Source organism: Nicotiana tabacum, chromosome 1 (genome assembly GCF_000715075.1).
Source record: "Nicotiana tabacum cultivar K326 chromosome 1, ASM71507v2, whole genome shotgun sequence".
NCBI lineage: Eukaryota > Viridiplantae > Streptophyta > Magnoliopsida > Solanales > Solanaceae > Nicotiana > Nicotiana tabacum.
In genome coordinates this window covers 214,877,796-214,893,819 of record NC_134080.1, presented here as the reverse complement: position 1 = coordinate 214,893,819, position 16,024 = coordinate 214,877,796, and positions in this window count along the sequence as shown.

Genomic DNA, 16,024 nt, shown 5'->3' with positions numbered 1-16,024 from the left:
TTTCAACAACAAATCACATGAACACAAATTGAACAACAAAGAACAACTAAAATTTGATTGAACAATATTTTAGCAACAAACAATCCTATTTTCGGATTCAACAACTACAACAAACAAGTATATTTAGATTTCTAACTTCAATCATATTGAACTTAAAATCAATTCTAACAACATTACAACCAACAATTCCTATATTAAACTTTATGAGACAAATTCAAGAAATAATCACAAATGGTAAACAAGAAATCAAGCTATACAAATTTCGGATTCAAGAACAATCAAACAAAGTATGAACATGAATTAAATCTATTTTAAACAACAAACATGATGGATTTAAACGATTAAACCAACATATTTCTCTAACACAACTAAATTCTTTAAACAAATAACAAGATCGACGAAGAAACAATTATGAACTTAAACTTGAACTTAACAATATTAACAATTTCTAACAATACATAAACACATGAAACAAATTGAAGAAATATTTAATTAAATTTCAATTTGTATCTAACAAACATCAAACTAACAAATATTCACTTAAACAATAATACAAACATGACATGAATATGAAAACAACTAATTAAACTTCTATTTTGAAATCTGAAAATTAATTTAACAAACAACATGAACACACTAGAAAATTATTTCAATGATGAACAACGAACAAAACAAGGATTAAATCATTTAACGATTTTGGATCCGGAAAATATCAAACAAAAATATGGACAAAAATAAAACTCAAAAACTACTAACCGGATCGAAACGACGAACAACGACCAAACAAACAACGAACTTGACGATGAACTCACGACGTACAGGATCTTGACTCGACGAAAAACCCTCGACCTTTGACAAACCGAAGAAGACGAAGGGAAGATGAAGCATTGTCCGGCAGCCCAATGGCGAAGAACAACGCAGCAGCTGTTTGGGACGACGAAGAAGAAAGCAGAAGCAGCTGAAACGCAGCGGGGAAGCAGCCATAGTCGAGCAAACTCGAGCTTCAATGGCGGATAGGGCTGGACGACGAGGGCAGCGACGGGGAGCTTGGTGTTGAAGATGATGAGCGTGATGCAGCAGCTCGGAGACAGAAACAGTCGCGGAAATCTCAACTGTGGGCTTTCATGGTGGAGCTCGACGGACTGGTTGTTGGTTGTCGAAGACGAAGCAACGACGGGGTTGGAGAAGGTAGTTGGTTCGGTCGCGTTCGGAGGTCGTTTGGTTGAGCCGGGGTCGTGAGGGTGACGTGCGTGTGTGTGTGTGAGTGTGACGTTGGGCAGCCATGGTTGAGCTTTGAGGGGGAAGCCATGGATGACCTTGGAGAAACTTGAGGAAGAAGAAGAAGATAGGAGGGGGGCGGATGACTTCTTAGTCTTTTTAGGGTTTTTTCTTCTTTTTTTTTTTCTTTTGTTTTGTGTTGTAAAATGTAAGACAAAGGGGTTTGGGTCTTTTGGGTTATGGACTGGGTCGACCCAGTTCGAAATGGACTGGGTCGTAGGGAAGATTGGGCCATTTTTTGGGCCTGTGGCTTGAAATTGAAGAAGAGGCCCAATTCCGACTTTCTTTATATTTTCGCTCTCTTTTCTTCTTTTATTTTTCTAAAACTAAATTATAAAAATACTTAAACTATTATTAAGAACTAAATTAAGTTATAAAAGCGCAAATTAACTCCCAATAACAATTAACGCACAATTAAGTATTAATTAAGCATAAAATCGTATATTTGGACATTAAATGCTAGAAATGCAAACGATGCCTATTTTGTAATTTTTAATTTTTGTAAAACAAATTTAATTACTAACAATTGTAGAATTAAATCCTACATGCAAAATGCGACATATTTTTGTATTTTTTATTAATTTAGCAAATAAACACGCACAGACAAATGCCAATAATTATTCAAAATATAACAAAATATCACAAAATTGCACACCAAAGAAAAATCATTTTATTTTTGAATTTTTTGGGAGTAATTCTCATATAGGGCAAAAATCACGTGCTTACAGCTGCCCCTCTTTGCCCGAAGACACGAAGGGTTTTCGTGCAAAGATAAAGCGAGCGATTTTTGCCCATCCGAGTACTCCGTTGAAGCATTTTTTGAAAAAGATTTGACCGAACCTTTGCTTCAAAGGTTTCCTACATATCCTGGGCTAAACAGGAATCAGGTCAATGTAGTTCGGGAAATTTTGGTAGCTGGGACTACCGTGGGACTGCATTGTTACTGTTGTTGCATGCTATTACCACTGCTTACCGATCTCCTTGTTACACCATGCTTAAAAGAAAACAAGAAGCTAGGCTAGAGTACAATTTGTTTTTGTTGCCTTGCTTCCTTGTCTGCTTGCATTTCTTCCGGTGCTTTTCTTCCTTTGACACATGTACTTGAGTTTGTACTGTGACCTCTTGTTGCAACCTTCTGTTTCCCAGTGTCGGGGAATTTTATTGTCTCCTGCTGGGGATTCCTATTGTAACCCTCTGTTTTATTGTCCTCTGACTTGATCTTGAAATGTATGCCTCTTGTTCTATGGGCGGGCTCCCAACTTCAATACTTGAAATTAAAGACTGAATGTATGCCTCTGTTATCTGGGCGGGCTCCCAACTTCAACTCTTGAAATGTAAAGACTGAAATGTATGCCTCTGTTCTATGGGCGGGCTCCCAACTTCAACACTTGAAATGAAAAGACTGAAATGTATGCCTCTGTTCTATGGGCGGGCTCCCAACTTCAACAACTGAAATGTAAAGACTAAAATGTATGCCTCTGTTATCTGGGCGGGCTCCCAACTTCAACACTTGAAATGAAAAGACTGAAATGTATGCCTCTGTTCTATGGGCGGGCTCCCAACTTCAACAACTGAAATGTAAAGACTAAAATGTATGCCTCTGTTATCTGGGCGGGCTCCCAACTTCAATGCTTGAAATATAAAGACTGAAATGTATGCCTCTGTTATCTGGGCGGGCTCCCAACTTCAACGCTTGAAATATAAAGACTGAAATGTATGCCTCTGTTATCTGGACGGGCTCCCAACTTCAACGCTTGAAATATAAAGACTGAAATGTATGCCTCTGTTCTATGGGCGGGCTCCCAACTCCAACAACAACTTTAAAAATAAACGTCATTCCTCTCTTCAGGCGGGCTCCTGACTTCGACCAATAAATCGTCATTATGTTATTCAGGGGGGGCTCCTGACTTCAACCAATACTTGAACTATGTGTCTCCATTCTTCAGGCGGACTCCTGATTTCTAAATTTAAAATTAAATGTCTCTATTCTCCAGGCGGACTCCTGACTTTTGAAATTTAAACTGTATGTCTCTGTTCTTCAGGCGGACTCCTGACATCAAACTTGAAAAGTATGTCTCTGTTCTCCAGGCGGACTCCTGATTGCTAAATTTGAAATTGAATGTCTCTATTCTCCAGGCGGACTCCTGATTTTTGAAATTTAAACTGTATGTCTCCGTTCTTCAGGCGGACTCCTGACGTCAAACTTGAAAAGTATGTCTCTGTTCTCCAGGCGGACTCCTGATTGCTAAATTTGAAATGAATGTCTCTATTCTCCAGGCGGACTCTTGATAACTTGCATTTTATCCTGATTAGTTCTTGTTTTTCCCTCCTGGAGAATTCCTCTTCAACAATTAACTTTTCTCCTCCTGCTCAATCAAAGAAAATTTTGTTAGTTTAAAACGGTGATTAGTTGATGGCATTCTTGCTGAAAAATCCTTCCACTGCCTTGCTTTGTGTTGACTAATTTCCACGCACTGACCCTGAACCGCTTGACTTTCTGACCAACTTTTAAATTTCCCAACCTCTGGCGACCTAAATGTTTTACACTCCTACTGTTATTTCACTTTTCTGACCTTTTTGTTTGAGCTTTCGCCTTTCCCACGACATTCCCCAATCATTTCACCGATGAAACTTCCGTTAATTCCCTGTATTCCACTTGACATCAAGTTATTTTTTGACATGCTCTGACCACGTTGTGCTTTACAATTCTAGAAGCTGGTAGTTAACTTTGAAGTCCTTTCTGCTTGCATTGAACAAAACTGGCACTGAAACATCTCAGCTAGATAAAACCCTCAAAAGAAAATGAAATGCCATGATTCTTGAGTTAAGGATAAGAAGAATCCAAAACCAGATGACTGTTTGAAAGGAGAAGGAAAAGAAACTTATCTGAGCGAGACAAACTAGTACCAATGGTCATGACATGCATTTTGGATTAATCAGCCCAATCTGTCCAACCAAACAAACTCTCAATCGTCGTACCTCATTGCCCAGAACTTCCATCACTTGTTTGATTTATCCAGACCTTAACCTTGTTTCCCTGCGGTACCGCGAAATGGTTTCTATCAACAGACCTTTCTCAGTTTTCCATTTCTTATCTCACCTTCGCCTTGAGGTGCCCGTAAAGGTTTTCACCAACAAGACTCTCTCATTTATTTTTCTCTCAGCTCCCGTCGCCTTACGGTGCCCGTGAGGGTTTTCACCCATAAGACTCTCTCATTTATTTTTGTTCTTCTTGCTCGAACCAGAGTGTTGCCCCTGTCGTGGGTTATTCCTACCTGTTCATCTTGGCATTTCTCAAAACTGATCATAAGGTCTTTCTTTGGACCGTAATGTAGGCTTTTGGATTGAGTTAGAAAGAAAGGTATAAAAGGCTCAAAACAATTCTAATGGGTTCAAATTACAACTTTCGGAATCCAACTTTCATAACAATCACCACTTCTGCCCCAGTTTCTTGCTTGGGGATTTTTGGATTTCTATTTGGTATGACTGAACCTTGGAGTAAGGCTGCCTACGTACCCTTTCGGGATCAAGTCAAACGTAGTTCACTTCATAGAGACTACGTTGTTATGTTTCTCTTCTTTCCCCTTCTTTTTTTTTTCTTCACTTTTCTTTCCTTTCTTTTTCTTCTTTTTTTTTTCTTTTTTTTTCTTTCCTTCTTTTCTTTATGTTCGGCACTTGTGTTCTCTAATAGTGCCGCTGATTCCGAAAGAGGTGTATGAAAAATAAGTAAGGCTCGAAGGGGATAACAAGGGATAGGATTGTTTGAATAGCAGAACAAAATGTCTTCATCATTTCAATCTTTAAGATATGCCAAATACGAACAGATACATTCAGAAAATAAAGAAATCATACATAATATCTCTTGACCGCATCGGAATTGATGGTCATTTCTACACATTTTCCTTCCACATCTGTCAAATACAATGCTCCATTAGACAACACTCTGGTTACTACAAATGGTCCTTGCCAGTTTGGGGCAAATTTTCCTTTTGCCTCAGCCCAATGAGGCAAGATCCGCCTCAGTACTAATTGCCCGACCTCAAATTTCCTTGGACGTACTTTTTTGTTGTATGCTCTTGCCATTCTTCGTTGGTACAGTTGGCCATGACACACTGATGCCAATCTTTTCTCATCGATCAAACTCAACTGCTCAAGACGGCTTTTCACCCATTCATCATCATTGATTTCAGCCTCTGCAATGATTCGCAGAGATGGGATTTCCACTTCTGCGGGTATTACCGCCTCGGTACCGTATACCAATGAGTAAGGAGTCGCCCCTACCGAGGTACGCACGGTGGTGCGATATCCTAACAATGCAAAAGGCAATTTCTCGTGCCATCGTCTAGATCCTTCAACCATCTTCCGGAGTATTTTCTTTATGTTCTTATTGGCCGCTTCAACCGCACCATTTGCCTTGGGACGGTACGGAGTAGAGTGCCTGTGAGCAATCTTAAACTGCTCACATGTCTCCTTCATCAAATGGCTATTAAGATTAGCCCCATTATCTGTGATGATTACCTTTGGGATCCCAAACCGACAGATGATATTTGCATGCACGAAGTCAACTACAGCCTTCTTGGTCACAGACTTGAATGTCTTCGCTTCCACCCATTTGGTAAAATAATCTATAGCTACCAAGATAAACCTGTGCCCGTTTGATGCTGCTGGATCAATTGGACCAATAACATCCATGCCCCATGCAACAAAAGGCCATGGCGCGGACATCGTATGTAATTCTGATGGTGGAGCATGAATCAAATCTCCATGTATTTGACATTGATGACACTTACGCACAAAACTGATACAATCTCGCTCCATCGTGAGCCAATAATAACCTGATCGGAGAATCTTCTTTGCTAAAACATACCCACTCATATGCGGTCCTCAAACTCCGGAATGCACCTCAGTCATGATAGTTGTGGCCTGCCGTGCATCTATACATCTCAACAAACCGAGCTCTGGCGTTCTTTTGTACAGTACTCCTCTACTATGGAAAAACCCACTTGCCAACCGTCGAATTGTTCTTTTCTGATCACCGGTGGCTTGCGTTGGATATACTCCCGCTTTGATGTACTCTTTGATATCATGGAACCACGACTCTCCATCGATTTCCTCTTCTATCACATTACAGTAAGCATGCTGATCACGGACTTGAATCTGCAATGGATCGACATAGGCCTTATCTGGATGGTGCAACATTGACGCCAAAGTAGCCAAAGCGTCAGCAACCTCATTATGAATCCTTGGAATGTGTCTGAATTCTATGGCCTGAAAACGCTGGCAAAGCTCATGCAGACACTGCCGATACAGTATAAGCTTCAAGTCCCGTGTTTCCCATTCCCCTTGAATCTGGTGTACCAGTAAGTCCGAGTCACCCATGACCAAGACTTCCCGTACACCCATATCCACAGCTAATCTCAATCCCAATATACACGCCTCATATTCTGCCATATTGTTTGTACAGTAGAAACGAAGCCGAGCTGTAACGGGGTAATGCTGACCTGTTTCCGAAATAAGTACTGCTCCTATTCCCACACCCTTCATATTTGCAGCCCCATCAAAGAAAAGTTTCCATCCCGACTTCTCAACTTGTTCTAATTCATCAATGTGCATTACCTCTTCATCAGGGAAATAAGTTTTCAAAGGCTCATAATCTTCATCAACGGGGTTCTCAGCCAAGTGATCGGCTAATGCCTGTGCTTTCATGGCAGTCCGTGTCACATAGATAATGTCGAACTCTGTAAGTAAGTCTGCCACTTTGCAAGCCTTCCTGTGGGCATGGGTTTCTGAAAAATATACTTCAACGGGTCCAAGCGAGATATAAGGTAAGTGGTGTAAGATGACAAGTAATGTTTCAATTTCTGTGCCACCCAAGTTAGGGCACAACATGTCCTTTCCAGATGAGTATATTTGACCTCGTAAGATGTGAACTTCTTACTGAGATAGTAGATAGCCTGCTCCTTTCTTCCCGTAACATCATGTTGCCCCAGTACACAGCCGAATGAACTGTCCACAACTGTCAGATATAGAATCAAAGGCCTCCCTGGTTCTGGTGGGACCAGCACGGGTGGGTTTGACAAATACCCTTTATCTTATCAAAAGCCTCCTGGCATTCATTAGTCCATTTGACCGCGACATCTTTCTTTAACAATTTGAAAATTGGTTCACACGTTGCCGTGAGCTGAGCGATGAACCTGCTGATATAGTTCAGTCTTCCCAACAAACTCATCACCTCGGTTTTGTTTCTTAGAGGTGGCAACTCATGAATAGCTTTGATCTTTGACGGGTCTAATTCAATACCCCTCCGGCTAACTATAAATCCCAACAACTTCCCAGATGGCACCCCGAAAGCACATTTCGCAGGATTGAGCTTAAGATTGTATCTGCGAAGCCTTTGAAAGAATTTTCTCAAATCTCTGACATGGTCAGATTGCTGTCTAGACTTAACGATCACATCATCCACGTATACCTCAATTTCTTTATGTATCATATCATGGAAGATAGTTGTCATGGCCCTCATATAAGTTGCCCCAGCATTTTTCAAACCAAACGGCATGACCCGATAATAATACGTTCCCCACGGCGTGATGAATGCCGTCTTTTCTGCATCTTCCTTATCCATTAGAATCTGATGATAACCCGCATAACAATCCACAAAAGAGCCAATATCATGTTTGGCACAATTGTCGATCAGTATATGGATGTTGGGCAGTGGGAAATTATCTTTTGGGCTTGCTTTGTTAAGGTCTCGATAATCGACGCACACCCTGGTCTTGCCATCTTTCTTTGGCACAGACACGACATTGGCTAACCAAGTGGGGTACCGCGTAACCTGAATGACCCTTGCCTCAAACTGCTTGGAGATCTCTTCTTTGATCTTCACACTTATGTCTGTTTTGAACTTTCTCAACTTCTGCTTGACGGGGAGGAGTGCTGGATCAGTGGGCAATTTATGAACCACCAAATCGGTGCTTAGACCCGGCATATCATCATATGACCATGCAAAAACGTCTTTGTACTCATGCAATACTTTAATTATCTCCTCCTTGAGTTGTAGATCCAAATGAACACTTATTTTAGTTTCCCGTACATTATCTTGGTCCCCTAGATTAACTGTTTCTGTGTCATTTAGGTTAGGTTTGGGTTTTTCTTCAAAGTGACTTAATTATTTACTAATTTCCTCATAAGCTTCATCATTATTACAATCCATCCCATCATCACACTCGATCTCTTGTATTATTACTTCTGAACTAGATTGGCTTTTAAAACTGGGCCGAAGATTCCTCATGCATGTCATGTCATTGATATCAGCATAAAAAGAAATGTACAAAGAAAAGAAAAGAAAATGGAAAGAGAATTAGGGACGAAGAAAATTGCATTTCATTAAACGTAAAGACAACAAGGTTTTAACTCATCCAAACGGACGGAACATAACAACTGGATTACAAACCCTGGAATAATCCAGGTGACAAAAAGGAAAACAAAACCCACTACCACGACTCCCTCCGAACTGGAAGAGGAGTAGCTTCCCAATTGCTGATGTTAGCACGTGGTCCGATGTACTGTATGTCTGCTCTGCTTGACCCTTCCCCGGCCTCAACCATGTTTACTTCAGCAAATACTTTCTCAAACACCTTATCCAAATTCCCATCCGCCTCAACTAACGAACCCGATATCTTTGCCAATGACTGTTTCTTGATATTCGGCCTAACGAAGGACCTGGACAATCGAGGAATTGGTTTAGGGAGCACCCAAGCTTTCTTCTTCAATTTACGGGCCTTTCTGACATCTGCCGTTGTTGGTTTGAACCCTAACCCGAAGGTGTCCAGATTTTTGGGCAAAGACACATGTTGAGTAATGCCCTGCAGTTCAACCCCCAAACCCTTCCCGGGCACGAACCCGTTATTCAACATTTCTGACACTACCATGACGGTCGCAGCTGACACCCTGGGATATGGCATGCTTTTACCCTCAGGCACCCTGCTCACCGGAACCGTGTCGAGGATCTGATACACCCATGGCCCCTTATCATCTCCGGTCTCTATAAAGGGTACAATGGCATCATTCACGGCGCATGTGGGATCTTCCCCATGTAACACAATTTCTTGTCTGTCCCACTCGAATTTGATCATTTGGTGTAGTGTGGAGGGCACGACTTTTGCCGCATGAATCCACGGTCGACCCAACAAAAGATTATAGGATACTGCAGCATCCAACACCTGAAATTCCATCGTGAACTCGACTGGGCCAATAGTCAATTCGAGTACAATATCCCCTACTGTGTTTGTTCCCCCTCCATCGAACCCTCGAACACAAATGCTATTTTTGCGGATTCTATCCTCATCAATCTTTAACTTGTTCAATGTGGCTAACGTGCAAATATTAGCGCTCGACCCGTTATCGATTAGTGCCCGAGTAACCATTGAACCTTCACATTTGACCGTCAAATAGAGAGCCTTGTTGTGTTCTGTGCCTTCCATAGGCAATTCATCATCAGAAAATGCTATACTGTTCACTTCAAAGATCTTGTTGGCAATTGTCTCTAAATGGTTTACTGAGATTTTGTCAGGCACATGAGCCTCATTCAATATCTTCATTAAAGCTCGGCAATGCTCATCAGAGTGAATTAATAATGACAACAACGAGATTTGGGCCGGTGTTTTTCTCCGTTGCTCAATAATGGAATAATCTTGTCCTTTCATCTTTTTCAGAAACTCTTCTGTTTCCTCTTTCGTTACAGCTTTTTTAACTGGCACTGGATTGTCTTTTGCGCCCTTAGCTTTTCTCAACTCTTTGGGGGCGAAACAACGTCCTGACCGGGTCAGTCCCTGTGCTTCACAACTTTTTTCCTCAATTTCCTTTCCTTTGTATGTTACCACTACTTTGTCATATTTCCAGGGTACGGATTTGCTATCAACCATGGGTAACTGGACTACCGGTTTTATGAGAACCGGTTCTATATAGACTCCTTTCACAACCACCACGGGCGTGGATACTGACCTTGGTACCACTATCTTGACTGGCTCCTGCTTTTTCTCGGCCACAAACGGTCCCTTTCCCATTACTAGCACTGGCTTGTCTTCTACTGCTTTTAACTGAACCACTGGCCTTGCACTCACTGTCTTTTCTTTGGTTTCCGTAGAACGAATCACCATAACCACCTGCGAAGGTTTCTTAGGCTCTGCCCCCTTATGTATCAGTTCGATCATGTTGGCCTCATAATGCACTGGTAACGAATTTTGATTGATGTTCGGGGCCTCTGGAGCCTGTACCTCAATACGACGATTATCAATAAGCTCTTGGATTGCGTTTTTCAACTTCCAACATTTTTCAGTATCGTGCCCCGGCATCCCTGAGCAATACTCGCAGCTAACAGAGTGGTCCAGGTTTCTGGGAAGAGGATTTGGTGCTTTGGATTCAACTGGGGTCAGCATCCCCAACTGTTTCAATCTGTGGAAAAGAGAAGTGTAAGATTCTCCCAGCGGAGTAAATATTTTTTTGTTTGGGGCCTTCTCATTTCTAAAAGCTTGGTTTGAGCGGAAGCTGGTTCCTGGTCTGTTAGCCCTGGGAGGTGGATAGGTGTTTTGTGGGTGTGGCTGTGTATTTTGGGGACTTGGTGTACGCCATTGCGAGTGCACTGGGGGTTGAGTGTAGGTCTGGGCGTGGTGAATAGAAAATTGTGGTTCTGGTGGTGGATAATAGTGTTGCGGTGGACCATATGGGGTATATTGATAGTTTGGGTGATGGGGTCTGGGTTGGTTGTAGTAGAGTGGACGGTTATTGTGCCTGGACCAAACATTAGCTTCAACTGCAGCAACTTCTTCTTTCTTCTTCTTCCCCAGCACACCACCAGTACCGCTTTGGATGGCCTGGGTGGTTGCTTTCAATGCCGAGTAGCTCAAGATCTTGTTAGATTTCAATCCTTCTTCAATCATGGCTCCCATCTTTACCACTTCATTAAACGACTTCCCGACAGATGTCACTAGATGACCAAAATAGGTAGGTTCCAATGTTTGCAAGAAGTAATCTACCATCTCACTCTCCCGCATGGGAGGATCAACCCTTGCAGCTTGTTCCCTCCAGCGGAAACCAAACTCTCTAAAACTTTCCCCAGGCTTCTTTTCTAGTTTCAACAATGACAGACGATCAGGGACTATTTCGAGGTTATATTGAAAATGGCCGATGAATGCCTGGGCCAAATCATCCCATGTATACCATCGGCCGGGGTCTTGCCTCGTGTACCATTCTAGCGCTGACCCGCTCAGGCTTTGCCCGAAATATGCTATCAACAACTCATCTTTTCCCCCAGCCCCTCTCATTTTGCTACAGAAACCACGCAGATGGGCTACTGGGTCACCGTGCCCCTCATATAAGTCAAACTTCGGCATTTTAAACCCCGCAGGCAACTGTACATCAGGAAAAGGGCACAAATCTTTGTATGCGACACTAACTTGGTTTCCTAAACCATGCATGTTCCTGAAGGATTGCTCCAGGCTTTTGACTTTACGAATCACCTCCTCTTGTTCTGCATTCTTAACCGGTTTCTCAACTTCTCCCGGGATTTCAAAATGGGGAGAAGAGGTATATGGCTCAGGCGCTTTGAAAGTGGGTTCGGGAGGGTAATATTGGGTGTCGTGAGCTTGGAATAGCGGCTCACTGGATGATCTATGTAGTGGAGCTGGGGGAGGTGCCACAAAGACGGGAACATTTGGTGGAGGAGGGTTTTGAGTGGGTGGTGGAGCTTGGGAATCATAAGCCTCTCTTCCTTGATAATAGTGATGGCTTGGGAAACTTGTTGAAGGACCGGGAGAGGGATATTCCGGCGTGTGTACTGGTTGGAGGGTAGGAGTAACGAGTAGTTCTTGCCCCTTCTGGGCTCTAGCTAAGGCTATCTGCATTTCATTCATTTCTAGCCTCATTTTTTTCATTTTCTCCACGGCTTCCTTCAGCATCTGATTGGCCGTTTTTTCTGACTCAACGCTGTTGTCTGACCCAGTCATGCTTTCTGGTATAGGACCTTTTGATCTTGTTTGATAATGGTACGGTGCCAGTACGCTCTAACAACTAACTGATATTGATTGGAAAAACAACAAACTTGTCAGTGTTAGAGTCTTAACAGATATTGTAATTGCACGTTAGGGGGATGCAATGCTCCTAGGCAGTTAATCATTTCTAACATGTTTTTGCTCTGACCGCATGCATCATCCCGGCTTATTTTTGCTCTGACAAATATATATTCTTCTTCTTTTTTTCTTTTTTTTTAATTACGGTCGAATCCTATAGAGATTGCCTACGTATTGTGACCCCGCACGAATCAGACCAAGCGTAGTTCGTGCAGATAAATGTAAAAATAAGGGTGGAAATAAAATGCTCAACTTTCATTAATAAACAGACTCTTACAAACTCGACATCTTTTGTTTTGGAAAGAAACTAACAAACGCAATCTGAAAGCAAACAAAAACTCTAAGCTGCAAACATACTCAATCCAGAAAGATAACGGACGTACAAAAGACTGACTCGAAATGGTAGACACTCAAAGACACGGACTATGCATATTCTAGTGCTTCAAACTTAGGTATCCGCGGGGCGTCGTTCGGCCTCGCCGCGGGTCTAGGATCCAAATCCCTTTCAAGCTGCTCTAACTCATTCATGGTTCGCTTCACATAGATCATCACTGCTGAGATAAAAGTAGTATGGGTCATGTCTTCACAAACCCGGCATCTCCTGACAATAGCATGAGCAATGGCTCTAATCATGTCTTTTGTTTGCTTCTTTTCTATGAGCAAGCGTTTTATCTGATCGCTGCACGTCTTTAAAGCTCGGGAGTCTTGCAAGTGCTGGTCTTGCAGCTGTTGCACTTCTGCCTCCATTTGGGCTAACAAGTTGTAACAATGTCCGCTCTCAGTTTCGAAGTCTCTAGCCTGCCTAACCGCTCTACCTTCAAGGGCAACTACTTTTCTCTTTAAAGTGGCAACAATTTTCTCATGGTCCCTTTTCAACTGATTCAAGTATTGGCGACGCTCTTCGGTTCTTGTCGCCCATTGTGCTTTAAGTTCTGCCATGACATTTTCAGCTTTTCCTAGCTCATCCCGCCATTCTCTGACTTCGCTTTCCAATATTTTTACCAATTGTTCATCGGATCGGCTCCTCGGTTGCTTATCGATGGTTATCTTCAACTGTCGGACTTGGGCTTTAAGAGCGTCATTTTCTCTGGCTAGTCTATTCTTTTCACATTGATCCTCGGACCTGTACACTGCTCTCGAATTTCACACTCTCGACTTGTTTCTTTAATTTACCAATCTCAACTCGATAGCTTTCTTCCTTTGCTAACCAATCCCACTGCTCTTGGGACGACTTGGCGAAATCTTCGAGATGAGGTCTTTTAGCCGGTCTTCCATATGCCACGTCACCTCTGAACCATTCGTGATACCCTGGAGCAATTTCCCCTCTGACCCTATCAGACACACAAGTGTTTGCCATCAGATATTGACACTCACTCCAAATTTGACGAACCTCTTCCTCGGGGAATCGACCGTCAGGACTAATTTCGATCACTTGGGTACTTAAATCTTCATCTCTCGGTATTACTTGATATCTACCGAGTTGCCTCAGAACCCGATATGGTGCATAAGGTTGTATGCTTTTGAGTCCCATTAACAAAAAATGCGGTCGGGCTGCTGGCATATATATGACTTCCTCGACAGACAACCATCCAAGCACCCACTGTATCTGGCTAGCCTCGAGGTTCCGAAATAATAATGCCCAAGCTGTGACTCCCTCAGGTAGACCAACCCCTTTGATTCTCGTACAAAATTCCCCTATACAAGTTTTCTCAGCCGAGCCATAACTCAATAACTGAGAGCGCGGGCACAAATGCTCAATCATCCACATTTGTAACAATAAGTTACATCCCTCAAAAAATTTGCCCCCAGCTTTGCACGCAGTGAGAGCTCTGAAGATATCAGCCACAATCATAGGTGCTAAAGTGCTTTTCCCCATGGTTTGCAAAGTACTAACGACGCCTGCTATTTTTAAATCAATATTACCATCTTTCCTTGGGAATATTACGAGACCCAAAAAAGCTACCATAAATGCCACTCGCCTGTGTTTCTCCCATTTTTGTCGGCTATTTCTGCTGCAAAGCTTAAAGTCTGGATTATTGAACCCGCCCACATGTCCATATCTATCATACACGAAGTGGAAACTGCAGAAACCCTTTGCAAAATCTGGGTGATGAACTGTCCGGGGTACTTTCAAGGAATCTAGGAATCGATGTATGGTAATTGCTCTAGGAGCAATCAAGTATTTGAATCTCAATGGAGCTTGGTCACTTCCAATGTACCCCGCTATTTCTTCTATTGTTGGGGTGAGTTCAAAGTCTGAAAAATGAAACACATTATGTGCCGAATCCCAATGGGCGACCAATGCCCTGATGATATCCCCCCGAGGCTGAATGTCTAATAAATCCGGAATGTCTTTCAAATATTTTCTCACTTCGTCTTGCCCTTCTTTGCCCAAATCATTCCACCACAATTGCAGCTCAAAAGGGATTTTGGTCATTATTGAAAAAGGCTCATTTATTGTTGTGCTCATCCTGCACATTTATTAAAGCGTTTAAGCAAAAGAAAACTTTCATTTAACTCCAAAAACTACTATCTATATTATCGACTCAAAATTAACCCTATATTTTAAATGAAGAACTCAATTCTTAATTCTAATATTTTTAGATAAAAGACCCGATATTGCGACACGGCCTTCCTGCGCCTCAGGGGCAAAAATTTTAAGGCTGTGAGGGTCAAAAATCAAAATACGATCAAAGGTGGTTGTTTATGCAAAGTCAGCCCTCCGGTGCCCCGTTTGGGAATATTTGGCTATTTATGACATAACAACATCACCTGACTTATTTATGACTCTTTTTTTATCGTTTTTCAAATTAGGAAACTCAATATTGCAAACACGGCCTTTCAACGTCTCGGGGACGAAGATTTTTAAGGCTGTGTGGGTCAACTGGACCAAATCTTAAATATGACCCAAATGTGGCTGTTTATGCAAAGTCAGCCTTCCGGCGTCCCCTTCGGGAACATTCGGCTATGTCTTCATAAAACAGCGTCACCCGACTTCTTAGAAATTTGACATATATATTTTGCTATTATTATTATTTTTTTTAAAAGGGAAGTTGGACATCACCCGACTTATTTATGACAAAATTAAAAATCTTGACATGTTTTTTTTTAATTTGTTTTTGGCTTTTTTAGCAAAAGGGGGTTGGACCCGATGAGGGTTGCCTACGTATCTCACATCCGGTGAGAATCAAACCCGCGTAGTTCGGGCAAATTAACCGAACTATTTTAAAACATGACTCTTTTTCATTTTTATTTTTTTCCTGGCAAGACAATCTATTTTCCTTTTCTATTTTTGAAAAAGACAAAATAACGATTTTTTTTTCATTTTCAACAAACAATAAAACAATCTATTTTTCCGGAAAAAAAATAATAATAAAAGACTCTTTTTTTCTATATTTTTTTAGTAAAACAAAATAAAATATTTTCCTCTTTTTTTTTCAAAATTTCGGCAGAGTTTCGCCAGTAATTGGTCATTGATTTTTTTTTCTAAAATAATCAATTAACTCCCTAACTGATATATTCTTTTTCCCTTCTTTTTTTTTCTTTCTTCAATTTTCCAACATTCCCGATATTCAGAAACCGGTCAACATGCAAGTTCGAAACAAATATATGTACAGAGCAAG